A 14,257-nucleotide genomic window follows, 5' to 3' on the forward strand; every position below is an offset into this window, starting at 1 on the left:
TTAAATGCATTATGTGTTGTAAATGTTATGGGCCGGAAGGCAATATACTATGGGCCGGAAGGCAATATGATACGGGCCGGAAGGCAATATGTTATGGGCCGGAAGGCGATTATGTTACGGGCCGGAAGGCAATGTATTGTGGACTGGAAGGTCAGGGCCTGGAAAGGCGTATGTGTGTAAGTCGTATACTGGGGAACTCACTAAGCATTTATGCTTACAAGTTGTTGTATATGTGTTTCAGGTACTAGCGAGGACCGTGGGAAGGCGCCGACATGATGCATACACACTGCTGCCATTTGAGATCTTGGGGATTTTATATATGTATTTGATATGAAACATGAAATAATATTATTGGCTGAATGAAACTACTTTAGTTTAAATGAAAATTTTACTTGAAAATTTGCGTTGTTACATCTGTATTCGATAATTCCAGGTGTCATTGGATTAATTATGGTTGGGGAATTGTTATAAACACGCATTAATGAAAACGACTAGTTTACAACTATACAAATGATCCCTTAGGCGTCGTCCGTATCATTCACTTAATCCAACCACCCCGAGTTCTTATAGCCCCACAACCAAGAAGAAGAAAGGGTGCGACAGCCCCAATATTTCCATAGGTTGTTCAAGGCTATCGTGAATGCGAATGGCCCTTGGCCCGACTCGCATTGGTGAATTCTCGACTTTGTTGGCAGTACCAAAGGACCCTTGGGGCCCAACTGCACAAAAGCCATTGAAAATCCTTTTACGCGAAATTAGGTCATATAAGACCCAACTACATGTAAGCAAGTTACCTTTGGGGCTAAAGATCATGTCATTGGACTAGCTAGGCCCAACAAGCACGATTTGAAACTTTCGGGCCCCAAGATGGTGTATCGACGTCTGGTGAATTGTCACGTGTGTATTGACTTTCCGAAATGTCCGCGTGTGTATCGAATATCGTCGTGTTAGTAGTTTTGGATTCGTTATTGATTCGAATCAATTCGTTTAGTAACGATTTTTGGTGTTGATGGTGTATTAGGTTTTATCTCAACGGATTTATTGTTTAAACTTTGGAGTTTTTCTGTTTGCAGCCCCTTTCTTTTATGAGTTTACAATTTTAACCCTTTGAATAAAAGAATTTCCAATTTAGTCCTTAGACCATTTTTCTTGACATTTCAATATCAAAACTTGTTGAAAATGGTATTTTTCAGCTCATATTTATTTGAAAACAGTTTAGTCCCTCAAAATGAAGTTTTCTCAGTTGAATCCTCATTTTTCGCAACTTTTACACTTTTGGCCCAAAATAGAAATTTTTTGCACATTTGGCCCTTTTTAAATATGAAAAGTGTTTTTAACCCTTGAAATGGACTTGGAGCACTAGTGGTCCCCTGTTTTACAGAAAAATATAGTTTCAGCCCTTCAAATATGAAAATCTCGCATATGTGCTTTATTGGGCCAAAAAATTCATTTTTGGCCTATTATGCTTAAAATTTTACATTTTAGTCCTTCAAAAGAGTGTATTTCCATAAAATACATTATTGAAACTTTTTTCACTCACTTCAACCATCAAAATTTCTATTTTGTCGTTTTGGGCCCTTATATTTTATATTTTTGACATTTTGAGTCCAAAATGGGTATTTAGCCCAAAGAAGTTCATATTAACCAACTTGGTTATTTTTCTAGAAATGATTTGTATGTAGTAATATAATTTATACTAGTATCATATAACTTGATGCAAATCTCAGTTTAAAGGACTTTTTGACTAGATCCAACATCACAATCACATAAAAACACAAATATAAACATAGAAATAACACAAAGCATACATATACACATAGATCTACACATTTGCTTGTATTCCCCCCCCCCCCCCCAAAAAAAAAAATTATAAAACCGAAAAATAGGGGGTATGAAGCTCACCTTTCGGTGTGGTTTTGCTTTTGGAGAAGAGATGGAAGAAAATGAGATGATTTTCGGTCCTAGCAACACTTTGATGAAGATCTCATATTTGAGGTGATTCTAGGATGCAAGATCATGATTTCTTATGAGTTAAGAAGAGATGTTTGATAAATCAAGGAACCTAGATCATAGATTTAAGTATAAACTTACCTTAGATGATGATTCTTGTTAAAAATCTCCTTGAAATGCCCTTAAGTCTCGAAAATTTGGTGAAGAGAGGTGAGGGTGTTCCTTGAGAGTGTTTGATAAGCAAAAAGTGATTGAAGTGTGTGTGTGTGTGAGCTCTCGGCTGAGAACAAGAAGAAGAGAAGAGAGAGATAGAGAGAGTTGAGATGACAATCCTAGATGCATGTTGGTCCATGCATGGAGGTATGCGATGCATAAATGAGTTGGCAACTTCTCAAGTCAACTCTTCACTCCTTGGGTTTGGTCTTGGGCCGAGATTTGGAAAGAAAAAGGAGATATTGGGCTTTAATGCCTCTAAGCCCATATTAGAGTTAGGTTAGGTATTTTTAGCCCTATAAAATATAAGTGTGATTTTTATGCTTTATTAGGCTAGATTAGGTTAATTATGGTCCATAATAGTTCATAATATTTAATCTATTTCATTCTAGGCCCAATATGGCCCAAAATGTTGAAATCAATGAAAGTGGGTCCAATTAGAGCCCATTTAAAGGCTCTAAGCCCAATATAGTCAAATTGGAAGCTTATTGGCCCATTGGGTCCAATAAGGAAGTCCTAATCCAAAATGGACCTAAACAAGAACTTCTAGGGTTTCCAATTACTTGTTGACTATTTGAAATGCTTGTATGGTGTACTTGATTGAAATTTTTGTTGCCATGAAGTAAGCATCTTACATGCTATTAAGTTTTTGATTCAAAATTTTACTTGAGTGTTGTGATTACAAGGCACAAAATTTCTCGTTGTGACACAAACCCTTCAAGTTAAGACTCGGATCAGTGAGTTGAGTGGGGACCCAGTGAGTGGTCAGGTCGGGACTCGAAAATCAGTAGACTCGGCGAGTCATGGTCTGACTCGGCGAGTCGAGTCGCAAATGAAAGGGATTTTAGAGCTTATGAACTCGGCGAGTCAGTAGGCTGATTCGGCGAGTAGGGTCAACCTGGAAGGTTGACTGTGACAACGACTTTGACTTTGACCAGAGTTAACTTAGTTGACTTTTGAAGGGCTGTCAGTCTAAGTATCATTTTGATATTGGTAGTTTAGAGACCTAGAGGTGCAGCGTCTCATAAGGTTGTTGGTTAGCAGCCAGAGGGTATCAGCAGAGCTCAGCAGTTCAGGTGAGTTTCCTTCCAGTAGGAACGGGTCTATGGCCACAATGCCGAACCATTTAGCTAGTAGTAGTTTCCGGACTTCGGTCCGATGTAGTAGTTAGTATGTTTGATGCCTTCGTGGCTCAGACAGGATTTATGTGTTATGTGTGTCGGGCTACGACTCGATGCAGCATGCAGTATATGTGTGTTCACGCTAGTTGATATGTTATGCTATGCTATGTTCAGTTAGATCCGGATTTCGGTCCGATGTAGTCAGTTCCGGATTTCGGTCCGATGCAGGGGGCAAGGCCACCGTTAGTCCGGACTTCGGTCCGATGTAGGGGACAAGGTCCCATTCAGTTTCTGGACTTCAGTCCGATGCAGGGGCAAGGCCTCAGTTAGTCCGGACTTTGGTCCGATGTAGGGGACAAGGTCCCAGTCAGTTTCCGGACTTCGATCCGATGTAGGGGCAAGGCCCCAGTTAGTCCGTACGTCAGTCCGATGTACTGGGTAAGGCCCAGTATGTGCTTATATGTTTGTATGGTATGTGGTAGTTTAGGGTAGCTCACTAAGCTTCGTGCTTATGGTTTTAGTTTTTGGTTTCAGGTATTCAGTTTTCAAAAGAGGAGCTCGAAGAGGTTGCAGTGCACACATCATAGCCAGTTAGCATGGGATGTTTTACTCTGATAATAAGTTATGGTTGAAATTAATACTATCAAATTATGTTATGACTTATGATATAGTTTTTATAAATGTGGTTTTGGTAATGTTTTAAAAGAAATTTTTAGTAGTGAAAATTGGGTCGTTACAAGTTAATATCAGAGCCTTGGTTTGAGGGATTCGGACACACTTGAGAGTGTGTCTGGACTAAAACCAAGGAAACGGTAAAAGATTTTCAAAAGAAAAACATTTTTGAAAGGAATTTTTGGTAAAAAGGAGTTTGAGAAAAGAAAAGATTTTTAGAAAAAGCGAAAATAATATTTAGAAAGGAAATAACTTGAAAAAAGAAAAAGGGTGTGGTGCATGCAATCAACCAAGCTCAAGTAAGTACTCCCAAATTACCCATACAAGTTATGATTATCAGTTTCAGTTTAAGTTCTAGTTCCAGTTTCAGTTTCAGTTTCAGTAGAATAGCATGCTAGTATATGACTAAGGATCTAGGTGGATGCCTAATGTCCATGCTTATGTGTTTCAGCCTTATGAGAATTACATGCTAGTATTGAGTAGACAGAAGTAGGATAGCCTGTTTAGGTTATGTTTGATAGTATGAGTTCAACATTGTATGCTAGTACAGTTTATTGACTATGATAATAGTATGCATGACTATGATTCCTTTATCCGAATGCTGCTTGCTCTGTGCTTAGTGGGACTCTGGATGATAGGAGTTAACCATTTGGTGAATCCATCACATCACATGTGATCAGGGTTGAATAATCTCATAGTGTTGGATTTGGCCTTATTGTGCAGCTCTCGTCTAAGTCTAACCATTGTGGGGATGAGCCTTTTACTCGAAGGATTATCTGAGCCTCATTACATATGATGGTATTCAGGTGCTGGCCAATTGGCATTACAAGGAGGCCTTCAGCAGTTGAGGACTGTTTGGGTGGAGTTAGAGGTTCCCTAGGGCAAGCCTAGGATGAGAGTAGCAAAGATTAGCAGTAGAGAAAAGGGACTTGGTGGAGTCGAGGTCACTCTTAAGGAAAGTACGAATATATGTGGAAGGTAGTATGGGCCCGTACTACTGAAAGCAGAGGATCCGTACTCGGTTCAAGAGGGGCCGAGGCAAAACCATGGAGCTAGTAAAGTGTGTGCAAGTTCCCTCAATAGCGGTATGTATATTGATCAAATTTGTGATGTGTTTCCAGCATGGTGACATTGCGTGAGATATCAGTTGACAGTTCAGGTGTTGGGGAAGGATCTGGCTCAGGCTCTAGAGCCGGACAATTTGATGATCAGATGAGAGATGTTATTTCTGCAGAGATTATGCGCAACATTATTGATCAGACTCCACTGATATTTGCTTCAGTTAGGAGGCCATTATGGAGCTTTTAGACAGTTGTCTTGAGGCCTTTAGGGCCGAGATAGTTTCAGGGTAGTTTGGGGCTCATCTAGAGCCCGATTCTTATGGATTTCAGGGATCCATCATGGAGGGAGATTCTATTTTTAGCTGTTACCATCAGGGGACGGGAGTGAGTGGGGCACCCTGTCTCCAGGAGATACCTCTACACGATTGGATAGTTAAGGAGGTTGTGCGATCCATTCACAAGGAGTTACCCAACATCGTTAGACGGGTCACTGGTAAGTTGACCGCAAAGCTCAAGGATTAGACAACAATTGTTCAGACGATGGATGGGGTCGATGAGGTAACGCATGAGCGAGAGTCGGGCAGGGAGCCGAAAAGGAAGAGGAAAACGGATGAGACTCAGGTAGCCGAAGGTTCGAGCAAGAGGCCTAAGGGGTCGAATTCGAGATCAAGGGTCTATCAGAGCCACAATCGATGTGGGAAGTGTGATAGGGCGCACGAGGGTGCGTGCAGGCGTAGAAGTGGTGGTGATGCTGGATGTTTCAAGTGCGGCCAGATTGGCCATTTTAGCAGAGATTGTATTGTCACCATCGCTCAGGGGCTTGATCTGATATGTTTCCGTTGTAGTCAGAGGGGCCACAAGAAGGCCCACTGTCTGAGTTTTTATACAGCAGGGCAGGTGCCAGCTCCTGCCCCTGGGACTTCGAGAACCACCAGCAAACATCAGGGTCAGGCAAGGACGCCCACGGCTCGGAGCCGAGTTTTCCGGTTGATTTTAACAAGGATTCGAGCAGCACTGAAGGATGGGGGTACATATCTTTTACCTTCCTATTAATTATTATTCATGATATTATTGTTATGTTGTTGCATTGTTATCAATAAGCATAAGTGTTGGGGTATTATATTACTTGCTTCTGACTGAGTTTTATGCCATCTGCATACCTTGGAATTAGAATGGTAAATTAGAGGTCGTCCTCCCTAGATCAGGTTACTTCAGATACAGTGATTGTAGCATGTATGCGTAAGAATCAGTAATGCCTCACTACTTTCGAAAGGTATCATTCAGGATTGATCAGTTAAATCCATAGTAGTGACAATTTAGAGCTTCTAGAGAGGTAGTCAACGGACAGTAGGGAAGTGGGTTGGGGATGTGCACCCCAAACACAGGTTCTCAGGATGTAGTCCCTAAAGAAAATATATTTAAGGATTGAAGGGTGCTCAGTTAGATAGCAAGGATGGTTCGGATCTGGTAAAAGTTAATTAGAGCGCCGATAGAGGTAAACTTTGGCGGACAGCAGATCGCCCTTTTAATGGAAGGAAGGTTGGGGAATCCTTTCGACTAGTGATTAGTAAGGAGTTATCCAGATCCAAGTGGAGGAGAACCCTCCGAGTATACAAGGGTAAGAGCATTCAGTTCCAGAATGAGTACACGACCTCTTAAAAGAAAAGATAGTAGTGCATCGATTGATGGATTGAGGAGTTCAAAGTTAGGAGTTTGAGGAACTTCCCAACAATGAGTTCATATGATCGAGATGGTTATTAGCTGGTTGGGAATTCAGGGTTGGAGGACCGCCTGAAGGACTCTAGTGAGTCGGAATGAGGATCTTGAGAAGGGTTAGCAAGAGATGCTTTCGTGTTAGTAGTCAGTGGCATAGACGGCATGTAGGGTTGTGTGGATTAAGGAGTTGGGGGTTTTGGAAACTTCCCAACGATAGTTTCATGTATGTGGATTAGTAGACGGTTGGTTTGGGAACCAAACCGAAGAATTCCTCGATGGACCGCAAAGTGTATCAAGGATATAAGATGTCGAGGTTGACGCAACATTTGATGACTGATGCATGATGCTCATTATTACTACAAAAATTTATATGCCAATTTTAATGTTCTAATTAAACGGTTAGAAACTAGAACACATAAAATTTCATAATTCTTTGTAACGCCCGCAGATCCGGGCTAGTCAATTTAGAGGCAATAGGGGTCAAAAATGACTTTTCGATAAAAGATTATTTAGAATAAATACTCTTAACCAAGTTGTAGAATATGTCGCAAGTTTTCCGTACATATAAAGAACGCCGAAATCCGAGCTATAATGAAGAAGTTATGGCCTGTCGAAGTTTCGCGACGGAACCGGCACGGCATCGGGAAGCGTAAATAGTGAATTTACGATGGAGGACTTTTTAGCCATAGTGATCTAAACGAAAGTCGTAGAATATGTTAAACCGAGAAAATCCATAAAAAGAACGCCCAAATCTAACTTTGTATGAAGAAGTTATGATTTTTCTAAGATTCGGCTTAGCAGTGCACGACCCGAAACTCGAATTTTAGTTCGAGCGGTTTTTGGCTTACGCGACCTAAATGAGAGTTGAAGATCTCATTCATAGGAACTCAACGGTAAAAAGACAGACGAAAACGGAGTCCGTATGAAGGAGTTATGAACTCTTCGCGGTCATTTAATAGTCTAAACGCCTCCTTCTGTTAAATTTGAGATCGGTCGTGAATTAGCCGACGGAGTCTAAACAAAAGTTGTAGATCTTGATTTTACCTACTCGTGGATATAAAGAACGTCACAAACGGAGCTCGTATGCGAAAGTTATGATTTTTCTAAGTTTGAGGGCTCATACACGATAGGGGTGACGTGGCACCACCAGAATTGGACACGTGGCACCACCAGAAGGCCACCACATGGACCAAATCGGCGAGTAGGTCCCCCCTACTCGGCGAGTCCATCAGAATCCTCCCCTATAAATAGAGGTGTCGGGTTCCCTCATTTCCTCACCCCTCACCCCTCTTCTTTCTCTCTCTAAACTCTCTCTCTAAGCTCCCTAACCCCCCTAAAAGCCTAGGTAAACCCCCTAGCACCCGAAGGAAGCCCCCAGGCTCCCAGAGTCCCGAGAAAAGAGCCTTTTGGCTCGGGAATGCAGCTCCAGCGAAGTCCGGTTTTCGAGAAAAACCCGCTGTAAGTGAGTTGTACCTATCCTATCTTTAGTTTAGCATATGTTTTAATATAGGAATGTTATTAGGTCCTTAAAATAATTATTTGGACTATTATTATGAGATATATTGAGTGTTATTAATGCTTGTATAATAATAATAATAGTCAGACAATTAATTTGTCGCGGTTATCATTAGACTAAACCCTAGTGGTATCAATACTAGGTTTTATCAAAGGAAAATCGTTGTGAGAGTATCGAAGCGCTGTCCGAGTGCTGAGTCACCACCTAATCAGGTGAGTGCATAGTTACTTTCAGCTTACACATAGATATGAAGTATTTTATATAAATTACGTGCTGTGTGTGTATTATCTGTATACTTGCTATCTATGCTGGATGAACGTTTTATACATGTTTTCAATGATTTAAACTGTATATGTATTTTATATCTACAAAATGTGTTGGGTAAAACATGGGTAGATGTATTAGTTGCTGTGTGATAAAATGAAATAATGAGATGCCTCGTTATAGATGTTCTTGATGATCTAGTCATCTAGCGAAGTATAGATGATGACCACGGACTATTCTAGACAGTCCAGTGGAACACTAGCATGCTTGCAACCTGTAGGTGTCTATTCGAACTGTGTGTTTAACCGAACTGTGTGTTTGTTCGAACTATGTGTTTATTCGAACTGTGTGAACTGTGTGCTCACCAGGTATACTCCATCCCAATGATAGTCCTTTGACTAGGTCCCTTGTGTTAGATGTTTTAGGGACGTAATGTGAGGATAACGGGAATGGGTAATTGGGTTGATTGTTTAATGTTTAAAAATAATAATTATATTATTGTGGGTTGAAAACCCTATGTGCTCACCAGGTTTCCCAACCTGACCCACTCAGTTTATTTATATCACAGGTGTTGATATGAAGTGACATTACACTAAGAGATTTAAAGAGATGTAGACCACTAGTGTGAATAATTGTAAGTTCTGTTTATGCTTATGTTCCTGTATTAACGATGACATCCCAAACGTTTTAAAAATGAAATAAATACGTTTCTTCGAAAATGTTTTAATAACGTATTTACCAAGTTTTTCTGGGAACAAATTTCGCAACATTTTTATGAAATGAAGTACTCTGATTTTTATAAAGCATAAACAAACCAGTCTTTTCTGGCCGTGATTTTGGGGATGTCACAGTTGGTATCAGAGCATTAGTTTAAGCGAACTAGGTATATGGATTTATTTCTAGACTTAAACTTAGAATGCTAAGCAATGATTATGAGGAGTGTGTTTAATAAAATTTAGGTAATACACCTGAATAGACACAAGCACTACCTTATTTAGGGAAAATTCCTAACATGCTTTTATGTGCTAAATGATTTATGATATGCATTATATGATCGGATCTATGGTCTGTTGCCGATCGGATCTGGAAATTTTATGTGCTCAGGTTTCTAAACGTTTAATTACGATATTAGAACTGGCATGTAACTTTTTGGAGTAATAAGGAGGAATACGCGTCTAATTCTTCCTCTATCTATATTCTCGTCTCGATACACCAAACGCTTGCTTTGGAGAATAGAATGTCATGATAAGGACTCATAGAGAATTGAGTAAGTGGATGAAATGAAAAGGCTTACGATAGTGAATGACACCTATCGGAAGATATCATAAGAGTGGTATCTTGCCTTTAGAATATGTCATGTTGTACGTTTAGAGGAGTACAGTATGTCTGAAGTACGCCTTCGATTGGCAGTATGATGGAATGATCGGCATAATTCATGAAGTTGACCCATCGTATGGTATTTCCACCGAGCTGAAGTAGAATTGATGATTGAAGATACGCATAGAAGAAGTCCTAGTAGAGTCTAGGGAAAATTTTGTGATTGTTTGGACACATTTTTATGTGTTTAAAAAAAATGTTCTGTGATAATAACTTGGGAAAACTGTGAGACAATACTTGGGACGAGTATGAGTAGGTGTGAAAGGTAGTAGATGCGTATACTACCGGAAGCACAGGACTCACGCTTGGATCAGGGAAAGTCACAAGGTTACCAAGAAACTAGTAATTGATTTCGATTTATTCAAGTGTGTTGTTACCATTGTTTCGGTAATGACTAAGACGATTGTTGATATTCCGACCCTAGTGGTCATATCGAATTGAGTCCGATTACGATGAGTATGTTACGTGGTTCAGAGAACCAAGTTTGATGTAGAGTCCGACTTAAACCAAACGATTAAAATCAAAGCGATCAATAGAAGTATCGCGCTCGTTGGTAGCTAGAAATGCTACATGTTAAAGTATGATTATATCACATTAGAACATGAAGGAAGGCTTCGTCTGTTTTAGAATTTAAGAGACCTGAGTCTAAACGTGCATCACATGATGATAGGTCATAATTTGGAGTCTAATATGAGGTAGAGAGCAGGTGCACGATCAAGTACTGCTTACAGTCAATAAGTCTAAGAGACAGACTTGAAGGAATAAAGAAGTTATAATTATTACCTAGGATGAAGAGATGACATATGGAATCATTATACGATCCTTGTTTCGTTGACGATTCCGGGACGTAATCATCCTAGGGGGGAGATAATTGTAACGCCCGCAGATCCGGGCTAGTCAATTTAGAGGCAATAGGGGTCAAAAATGATTTTTCGACAAAAGATTATTTAGAATAAATAGTCTTAACCAAGTTGTAGAATATGTCACAAGTTTCCGTACATATAAAGAACGCCGAAATCCGAGCTATAACGAAGAAGTTATGGCCCATCGAAGTTTCGCGACGGAACCGGCACGACATCGGGAAGCGTAAATAGTGAATTTACGATGGAGGACTTTTTAGCCATAGTGATCTAAACGAAAGTCGTAGAATATGTTAAACCAAGAAAATCCATAAAAAGAACGCCCAAATCTGACTTCGTATGAAGAAGTTATGATTTTTCTAAGATTCGGCTTAGCAGTGCACGACACGAAACTCGAATTTTAGTTCGAGCGGTTTTTGGCTTACACGACCTAAATGAGAGTTGAAGATCTCATTCATAGGAACTCAATGGTAAAAAGACAGACGAAAACGGAGTCCGTATGAAGGAGTTATGAACTCTTCGCGGTCATTTAACAGTCTAAACGCCTCCTACTGTTAAATTTGAGATTGGTCGAGAATTAGCCAACGGAGTCTAAACGAAAGTTGTAGATCTTGATTTTACCTACTCGTGGATATAAAGAACGTCGAAAACGGAGCTCGTATGCGAAAGTTATGATTTTTCTAAGTTTGAGGGCTCATACGCGATAGGGGTGACGTGGCACCACCAGAATTGGACACGTGGCACCACTAGAAGGCCACCACATGGACCAACTCGGCGAGTAGGTCCCCCTACTCGGCGAGTCCATCAGAATCCTCCCCTATAAATAGAGGTGCCTGGTTCCCTCATTTCCTCACCCCTCACCCCTCTTCTTTCTCTCTCTAAACTCTCTCTCTAAGCTCCCTAACTCACCTAAAAGCCTAGGTAAACCCCCTAGCACCCGAAGGAAGCCCCCAGGCTCCCAGAGTCCCGAGAAAAGAGCCTTTTGGCTCGGGAACGCTGCTCCAGCAAAGCCCGGTTTTCGAGAAAAACCCGCTGTATGTGAGCTGTACCAATCCTATCTTTAGTTTAGCATATGTTTTAATATAGGAATGTTATTAGGTCCTTAAAATAATTATTTGGGCTATTATTATGAGTTATATTGAGTGTTATTAATGCTTATATAATAATAATAATAGTCAGACAATTAATTTGTCGCGGTTATCATTAGACTAAACCCTAGTGGTATCAATACTAGGTTTTATCAAAGGAAAATCGTTGTGAGAGTATCGAAGCGCTGTCCAAGTGCTGAGTCACCACCTAATCAGGTGAGTGCATAGTTACTTTCAGCTTACACATAGATATGAAGTATTTTATATAAATTACGTGCTGTGTGTGTATTATCTGTATACTTGCTATCTATGCTGGATAAACGTTTTATACATGTTTTCAATGATTTAAACTCTATATGTATTTTATATCTTCAAAATGTGTTGGGTAAAACATGGGTAGATGTATTAGTTGCTGTGTGATAAAATGAAATAATGAGATGCCTCGTTATAGATGTTCTTGATGATCTAGTCATCTTGCGGAGTATAGATGACGACCACGGACTATTCTAGACAGTCCAGTGGAACACTAGCAGGCTCGCAACGTGTAGGTGTCTATTCGAACTGTGTGTTTAACCGAACTGTGTGTTTGTTCGAACTGTGTGTTTATTCGAACTGTGTGAACTATGTGCTCACCAGGTATACTCCATCCCAATGATATTCCTTTGACTAGGTCCCTTGTGTTAGTTGTTTTAGGGACGTAATGTGAGGATAACGGGAATGGGTAATTGGGTTGATTGTTTAATGTTTAAAAATAATAATTATATTATTGTGGGTTGAAAACCCTATGTGCTCACCAGGTTTCCCAACCTGACCCACTCGGTTTATTTATATCACAGGTGTTGATATGAAGTGACATTACACTAAGAGATTTAAAGAGATGTAGACCACTAGTGTGAATAATTTTAAGTTCTGTTTATGCTTATGTTCCTGTATTAATGATGACGTCCCAAACGTTTTAAAAATGAAATAAATACGTTTCTTCGAAAATGTTTTAATAACGTATTTACCAAGTTTTCCTGGGAACAAATTCCGAAACATTTTTATGAAATGAAGTACTCTGATTTTTATAAAGCATAAACAAACCAGTCTTTTCTGGCCGTGATTTTGGGAATGTCACATTCTTGCTCGGCAACAGGCCTTGAACCTAAAAGCAGCAATTTAAACATACAACCTAAACCATGTTATAATACAAACCATTTACCACATAAAAGCGAATTGGGCATGTTCCCTTAAAGTGAATTAGTGTTTGTGTCAACTCAGTTTTATTACTTAAATTATGACTAGACCTTCATCTCACGATCATCATTTAACATTCTAGAGTAAATTACTGAAATCATCCATGTGGTTTGGTTAAAATTGCATGTTTAGTCCCTAACTTTTATTTTGCACTTGGATCGTCCCTGTGGTTCGATTTTGTTGCATTTTTCGTCCCTGTGGTTTGGTCAAAATTGCATGTTTGGCCCCTAACTTTATGTATGTAAGGGACGAAAAACGCAACAAAATCAAACCACAGGGACGATCTGAGTGCAAAAGAAAAGTTAGGGACTAAACGTGCAATTTTAACCAAATCATAGGGATGATTTCAGTAATTTACTCAACATTCTAAGTTTAAGTCTAGACATCATCTAAATTCCTAATTTTCTTAAACCAATGCTCAGCTACCAACTATGAAATCTCTATTTTCACGACTAGTTTAAAGCTTTTTATTTATCCTAATTTAAAATAGAGTTTATTTATAAATGCTGAATTTGGTCCTGTAAAATTATTTACGAAGATTCTACATCTCCCTTACTCTCTCATTACAATCATCTCACTTTTTGATGCGATTAAACCAACCTTTAATCTACAAAGATCGATTAGATCTTGAACAAGTATGTAAATATAAAACTGTATGAACGCAATAATAAGAACAAGTCAAGATGGAATCAAACGTGTCGAATGATTAAACAAAATCCTCAGAAGAGCTCAATTAAGAACATCAACTGTAGAGGATTGGTAGGTTACAAGAACGATTAAAGAAACCTGTTATACTCTAGATGAAACGCTATGTCGTTAATCTCTAAAATCGTTAACCTAATATGCATGCAAGCGTAAACTTATATACAAAACATAAAAGGTTCTCGGTTGGACAGGCCCAAACTGGAATACAAAGTGACTAATACTATCGAGCCCAAAAGACGCAATCTTCAAAATAATCTCCGGCCCAACAATCTCCCCCTTTGCGTCAATTTGGAGCGAGACCTTCACTCTCTTTTCACAGCAGAGCGCTTCTTTACCATCTCAAAAATCTTCGGTATTATAGCCAGAATGTGATGCCTGAAGGTGATATACCAACGAAGCATGTCAGTGAAGTTCTTCTTGTCTGCTGTTGAGTTCTGTTTGCATCGGTGAATGATGTTAATGATGTGTGTAAAACTCA

This window comes from Lactuca saligna, chromosome 4 (genome assembly GCF_052625555.1).
Source record: "Lactuca saligna cultivar CGN05327 chromosome 4, ASM5262555v1, whole genome shotgun sequence".
Taxonomy (NCBI): Eukaryota; Viridiplantae; Streptophyta; class Magnoliopsida; order Asterales; family Asteraceae; genus Lactuca; species Lactuca saligna.